We start from the raw sequence: 7769 nt of genomic DNA on the forward strand, positions 1-7769 counted from the left end.
AATACATATACATTTTTTCTGTTAGGGGGTTACCCCAAAACTTTTTTTTTTTTTGGCAAGGGGGTTTCCCATAATAATTTCTCAATGTCAGTATATAAATTTAATTTTCTGTAGTCTGCCCCAGTGTGACCAAAAACATGTTCTCACTTTTCAAAATTATCTGACTGACAAATAATCCTGGCCCTCTGGGGAAACATTTGCCAGGTCCACAGAATACCCCCCACTGAATACTTTGTCCTGGTATGTAGTAACAACACACTGAAACAACATGCTGTTGTGTCATGGTGGACGTATGGCTGCTAGTGGTTACCCAATATGCCAAAGATACTCCAAATAGAGCAACAGTTTTGTGATAATCACTGAAGTAATTAGAAAATGTTTCCCACATTCCACAATTTTCAACTTTAAAATCAAATGTAAAAATTGAGGGACAGGTGAGGTGGCCTGAAAATACCCCCTGTATACAGTATGATATTACCAGGTTTAGCAATCAGTCAGACTTGGCCTAAAATAGAAATCTTTATTTAAACAAAACAATTCCAGTGTATCACACTAATAATTTTTCCCCCATTTTTTACAGGCCAAATCAGACCAACACAGTGACACTCCTCAAAGAGTTATCTCCCCTTGACCAGCCGTCAACATATAACCAAGTGACTTTCGTGAAGTGCAAAATGTTAGTATTCATGTTGGAGCAATAAAATTTATAAACCGAAAAATATTTTGTGTTCTTAAGGTTGCAGAGAAGTAAATTGACCAATGAGCGTCGTGTTGCCCACGAAGATAGTGCTTTTAAAATACACCCCCTATTTGAATAAAATAATTTATGAGTTTGAAAATAGGTAAGAAATTGGATCTTTGACAGGAATTGCACCTACATTTATGGTGCACAGTTGTGTTGAATGAGATCTCACTTTCCATGAGTGATTTGTACATACCGAGTATGAATACATGGTCGGGGTGGAGAGACTTCCTAGCAGCCGTGAAATGGCAAAATGGGGGGTGCCTCCAAAAATAAGAGATTATTTCCAGATTTAGGTTGACATCACCCAGTTCAGACATACTTGCTGCACAAAACAAGGACTGGCCATCATCACTACATGTGTGATTCACCTGGGAAAATTATCTTTTTCTATTTTTTTAAATTTATGTTAATATAGTGGACAGTGTGTTATGATTTACTTCTCTGCTACCTGAAGACACTCTTGACACATACCACTGGAATTCACACCACACTGGTTTCCAAGGTTATAATAACAATGTATTGGTATATTTCATAATTTTAATGGAGCCAGAAATTGGCTGCTTTAATTTTTATAATTTGTTACATAATCACTGATGTAATATGACCACCACCACAACAACAACAACAAATGTTAAGGTTGAGGTCAACTCAAACTGGGTATTGACTATGAAAAATCGTATATTGGCCAAGACTGAAAAGATGCCAAATATGGGATGTGTAATTTGGACAGGCTGCCAAAAATGGGACAAAAGAAAGGATTATAACAAATATGGAGTTATTCATGCAAAAATACCTGGTCGTCCAAAACACCAAACTTTTAAAGTACACCGACTCCAGTATATGCTCCACCACAATCACTTTGACATACCTCGTAGCATGGATGTATCACATTTATGTCACCACTCCCTCTGTGTTAATATTGAACACTTGAGCCTCGAACCACATTATGTTAACAACAACCGTCAACACTGTCTAAACATTGTCCCGAAACACTGCATCGGCCATCCAGGTTATAGAGACTGTTTTTTTCTTCTTGGGGACAGGTACGTATGATCTGTTAGACATGGTGGTACAACTTCGGAGTCAAGTACATTCTTCTTGTAGGTTGTTCTTGCAGTACTGTTGTGTTTGTCGTCATATTGCTGGTATCGAACCTTGCGGAGATAATTTCTTCGGGATCTGTACCGAGTAGTTTTTTTCCTAGTAGCATGATACCGGTCTTCACGTTCCCGAGCTTTCAGTTCTGCGAGGGCGTGTATTCTTCCAGTCAGTGGGGCTCCCACTAGTTGACATCTTGTAACAGTAGACTTTAGAATTCCTTTGTTGAGCATGTGGGCTGCACTGTGTATTCTTGCTTCAAAGTTGCGATAGAATGTCACTTGTTTCGGATTTGTTCTAGTATAAGCCCGGTTGACACTTTCTACTTTTTGAGTGTTTGTATTGAGTTTTGTTTTAAGAAGTGCAGTTTTGCCGAGTCGAAGTTCTAGGCATTTTCTTAACAATTCTTTATCGCCTTCTTTCATTTTCAGAACTGAATCTGCAGGTAAATAGGCAGGTTTCCATGCCTTGATCCGCCTGCCCGAACACACAAATGAATGCCTTTGACACAGTGTTGAACAGTTGCCACTCACACAGGCCACGATGGAATCGATGGTGTACGTCATTTTTCTAACTATTTTAGTGATATCTCCTGCAAGTTGACGGTGGGCGATGTCAAGTTCGAGGTGACAACGTTGCTTGATGTCGATGGCAAAACGTCGCTGTACTTTCTGTCGGTCTGATTTATTTTCCCCCGGAAACATGGTTAAGCTAAATGAAACTTTTTCAATCGCCTTTTGCTGACTTTTAGAAAAATGTCTAGTGTCACGTAAATTTTCAATGGAACCTGTCTGCGCCCGGGTAGCACCGTCAGTAGCATGTGAATCGCCATCAGTCGTGAAATAACCAATATTGAGTTTGTCTTCGTCCACTTGAAATTCTTTCACGCATTTTTCTGCATATAAGCCCTCATTGCCGATGGAATCTGTTGTCTTCAAATTGGCTGTACATTTTCCACCGTGATCTGGACATGTAATTTTCTCTCCCTTAGATCTGAGGATTTCGGCTTTTTTGCAAAGTTTGTTTGCAGTGTATATCCCAATAATTTCCTTTTTAGGTGTTTCGTTCTCAGCAATGGTGTAGACCGCTTGAGTTGCAGGCTGGAGGGGTGTGCTCGAGTTCCCACCGAAAAGTCTGTTGTTGTAACGGCAGTCTCCCTCAACACTTATCTTGTGATCACTGGTAAAACCTTTTAGTTTGTTTAGTCGAACCAAATTAGACCGTCTTTCTTTCATATCCTGTCTGTTTATGTACACTGTTTTGGATCCAACATAATTGGCTGAATTCTGCATTCCACGCTTGCTTCCAACAGGGATACCAGCTGCGGATAAGGAATCGCGAAATCCTGTAATTCCAACTGATGTATTCATAAGGCCAACATGTATCCCAATATTAGGCTGAGCAGCTTTCTGACCTCGTGCAGTGGGTAAAGTGACTTCTTCGTACAATTTGTGCTTCTTCGATCTAAAATGACATAGCTCACATTTTAAACCTAGGCGCCAACACATACCCCATTGTTGATAGGACTGTTCGTCATACTTCAGATCACCATCACATGTTGGGAAGTTATTTCTATGTTCTCGATAAGATTCATTGAATAGATTGAGCACTTTACCACAATGAAGAAGTTTATAGCCATCTAAGTCTTGATTGTTTTGTTTCAGGAAATCTTCCAAGGCATCGGGAACAGCTGGGTGAGGCCGAAGTAACCGCATATTGCCAGTCGTCCCCTGTGAATCGGTGACCACATATGAAGATGCACCTCGACTCGTTGACGGCTTAGCCACTGCATCAAAGTCTTCCCTGGACAGCCTGGTACAGGTAGGTGATTTGGTGGCATTTGGGAGCAGTGTACTTTCTTTTTGGTGATGGAATTTGTGACCAATTACATATACATTTTTTCTGTTAGGGGGTCTACCCAAAACTTTTTTTTTTTTTGGCAGGGGGTTTCCCCATAATAATTTCTCAATGTCAGTATATAAATTTAATTTTCTGTAGTCTGCCCCAGTGTGACAAAAACATGTTCTCACTTTTCAAAATTATCTGACTGACAAATAATCCTGCCTCTGGGAAAACATTTGCCAGGTCCGCAGAATACCCCCCACTGAATACTTTGTCCTGGTATGTAGTAACAACACACTGAAACAACATGCTGTTGTGTCATGGTGGACGTATGGCTGCTAGTGGTTACCCAATATGCCAAAGATACTCCAAATAGAGCAACAGTTTTGTGATAATCACTGAAGTAATTAGAAAATGTTTCCCACATTCCACAATTTTCAACTTTAAAATCAAATGTAAAAATTGAGGGACAGGTGAGGTGGCCTGAAAATACCCCCCTGTATACAGTATGATATTACCAGGTTTAGCAATCAGTCAGACTTGGCCTAAAATAGAAAACTTTATTTAAACAAAACAATTCCAGTGTATCACACTAATAATTTTTCCCCCATTTTTTACAGGCCAAATCAGACCAACACAGTGACACTCCTCAAAGAGTTATCCCCCCTTGACCAGCCGTCAACATATAACCAAGTGACTTTCGTGAAGTGCAAAATGTTAGTATTCATGTTGGAGCAATAAAATTTATAAACCGAAAATATTTTTTGTTCTTAAGGTTGCAGAGAAGTAAATTGACCAATGAGCGTCGTGTTGCCCACGAAGATAGTGCTTTTAAAATACACCCCCTATTTGAATAAAATAATTTATGAGTTTGAAAATAGGTAAGAAATTGGATCTTTGACAGGAATTGCACCTACATTTATGGTGCACAGTTGTGTTGAATGAGATCTCACTTTCCATGAGTGATTTGTACATACCGAGTATGAATACATGGTCGGGGTGGAGAGACTTCCTAGCAGCCGTGAAATGGCAAAATGGGGGGTGCCTCCAAAAATAAGAGATTATTTCCAGATTTAGGTTGACATCACCCAGTTCAGACATACTTGCTGCACAAAACAAGGACTGGCCATCATCACTACATGTGTGATTCACCTGGGAAAATTCTCTTTTTCTATTTTTTTAAATTTATGTTAATATAGTGGACAGTGTGTTATGATTTACTTCTCTGCTACCTGAAGACACTCTTGACACATACCACTGGAATTCACACCACACTGGTTTCCAAGGTAATAATAACAATGTATTTGTATATTTCATAATTTTAATGGAGCCAGAAATTGGCTGCTTTAATTTTTATAATTTGTTACATAATCACTGATGTAATATGACCACAACAACAACAACAAATGTTAAGGTTGAGGTCAACTCAAACTGGGTATTGACTATGAAAAATCGTATATTGGCCAAGACTGAAAAGATGCCAAATATGGGATGTGTAATTTGGACAGGCTGCCAAAAATGGGACAAAAGAAAGGATTATAACAAATATGGAGTTATTCATGCAAAAATACCTGGTCGTCCAAAACACCAAACTTTTAAAGTACACCGACTCCAGTATATGCTCCACCACAATCACTTTGACATACCTCGTAGCATGGATGTATCGCATTTATGTCACCACTCCCTCTGTGTTAATATTGAACACTTGAGCCTCGAACCACATTATGTTAACAACAACCGTCAACACTGTCTAAACATTGTCCCGAAACACTGCATCGGCCATCCAGGTTATAGAGACTGTTTTTTTCTTCTTGGGGACAGGTACGTATGATCTGTTAGACATGGTGGTACAACTTCGGAGTCAAGTACATTCTTCTTGTAGGTTGTTCTTGCAGTACTGTTGTGTTTGTCGTCATATTGCTGGTATCGAACCTTGCGGAGATAATTTCTTCGGGATCTGTACCGAGTAGTTTTTTTCCTAGTAGCATGATACCGGTCTTCACGTTCCCGAGCTTTCAGTTCTGCGAGGGCGTGTATTCTTCCAGTCAGTGGGGCTCCCACTAGTTGACATCTTGTAACAGTAGACTTTAGAATTCCTTTGTTGAGCATGTGGGCTGCACTGTGTATTCTTGCTTCAAAGTTGCGATAGAATGTCACTTGTTTCGGATTTGTTCTAGTATAAGCCCGGTTGACACTTTCTACTTTTTGAGTGTTTGTATTGAGTTTTGTTTTAAGAAGTGCAGTTTTGCCGAGTCGAAGTTCTAGGCATTTTCTTAACAATTCTTTATCGCCTTCTTTCATTTTCAGAACTGAATCTGCAGGTAAATAGGCAGGTTTCCATGCCTTGATCCGCCTGCCCGAACACACAAATGAATGCCTTTGACACAGTGTTGAACAGTTGCCACTCACACAGGCCACGATGGAATCGATGGTGTACGTCATTTTTCTAACTATTTTAGTGATATCTCCTGCAAGTTGACGGTGGGCGATGTCAAGTTCGAGGTGACAACGTTGCTTGATGTCGATGGCAAAACGTCGCTGTACTTTCTGTCGGTCTGATTTATTTTCCCCCGGAAACATGGTTAAGCTAAATGAAACTTTTTCAATCGCCTTTTGCTGACTTTTAGAAAAATGTCTAGTGTCACGTAAATTTTCAATGGAACCTGTCTGCGCCCGGGTAGCACCGTCAGTAGCATGTGAATCGCCATCAGTCGTGAAATAACCAATATTGAGTTTGTCTTCGTCCACTTGAAATTCATTCACGCATTTTTCTGCATATAAGCCCTCATTGCCGATGGAATCTGTTGTCTTCAAATTGGCTGTACATTTTCCACCGTGATTTGGACATGTAATTTTCTCTCCCTTAGATCTGAGGATTTCGGCTTTTTTGCAAAGTTTGTTTGCAGTGTATATCCCAATAATTTCCTTTTTAGGTGTTTCGTTCTCAGCAATGGTGTAGACCGCTTGAGTTGCAGGCTGGAGGGGTGTGCTCGAGTTCCCACCGAAAAGTCTGTTGTTGTAACGGCAGTCTCCCTCAACACTTATCTTGTGATCACTGGTAAAACCTTTTAGTTTGTTTAGTCGAACCAAATTAGACCGTCTTTCTTTCATATCCTGTCTGTTTATGTACACTGTTTTGGATCCAACATAATTGGCTGAATTCTGCATTCCACGCTTGCTTCCAACAGGGATACCAGCTGCGGATAAGGAATCGCGAAATCCTGTAATTCCAACTGATGTATTCATAAGGCCAACATGTATCCCAATATTAGGCTGAGCAGCTTTCTGACCTCGTGCAGTGGGTAAAGTGACTTCTTCGTACAATTTGTGCTTCTTCGATCTAAAATGACATAGCTCACATTTTAAACCTAGGCGCCAACACATACCCCATTGTTGATAGGACTGTTCGTCATACTTCAGATCACCATCACATGTTGGGAAGTTATTTCTATGTTCTCGATAAGATTCATTGAATAGATTGAGCACTTTACCACAATGAAGAAGTTTATAGCCATCTAAGTCTTGATTGTTTTGTTTCAGGAAATCTTCCAAGGCATCGGGAACAGCTGGGTGAGCCGAAGTAACCGCATATTGCCACTCGTCCCCTGTGAATCGGTGACCACATATGAAGATGCACCTCGACTCGTTGACGGCTTAGCCACTGCATCAAAGTCTTCCCTGGACAGCCTGGTACAGGTAGGTGATTTGGTGGCATTTGGGAGCAGTGTACTTTCTTTTTGGTGATGGAATTTGTGACCAATTACATATACATTTTTTTCTGTTAGGGGGTCTACCCAAAACTTTTTTTTTCTTGGCAGGGGGTTTCCCCATAATAATTTCTCAATGTCAGTATATAAATTTAATTTTCTGTAGTCTGCCCCAGTGTGACAAAAACATGTTCTCACTTTTCAAAATTATCTGACTGACAAATAATCCTGCCTCTGGGAAAACATTTGCCAGGTCCGCAGAATACCCCCCACTGAATACTTTGTCCTGGTATGTAGTAACAACACACTGAAACAACATGCTGTTGTGTCATGGTGGACGTATGGCTGCTAGTGGTTACCCAATATGCCAAAGATAC

General features: G+C 40.2%; 1 long non-coding RNA gene across 1 annotated transcript; it reads left to right on the forward strand.

Annotated features, from left to right (window-relative positions):
* Positions 1-558: 558 nt before the first annotated feature.
* LOC121366968 lies at positions 559-7206 on the forward strand. Its single transcript, XR_005957272.1, has 7 exons — positions 559-676; positions 2275-2400; positions 2901-3025; positions 3508-3664; positions 4306-4401; positions 5993-6118; positions 6619-7206. It is a non-coding gene; the product is annotated as an uncharacterized LOC121366968 (long non-coding RNA).
* Positions 7207-7769: the final 563 nt, after the last annotated feature.

This window comes from Gigantopelta aegis, unplaced genomic scaffold (assembly GCF_016097555.1).
Source record: "Gigantopelta aegis isolate Gae_Host unplaced genomic scaffold, Gae_host_genome ctg8002_pilon_pilon, whole genome shotgun sequence".
NCBI classification, from domain to species: domain Eukaryota; kingdom Metazoa; phylum Mollusca; class Gastropoda; order Neomphalida; family Peltospiridae; genus Gigantopelta; species Gigantopelta aegis.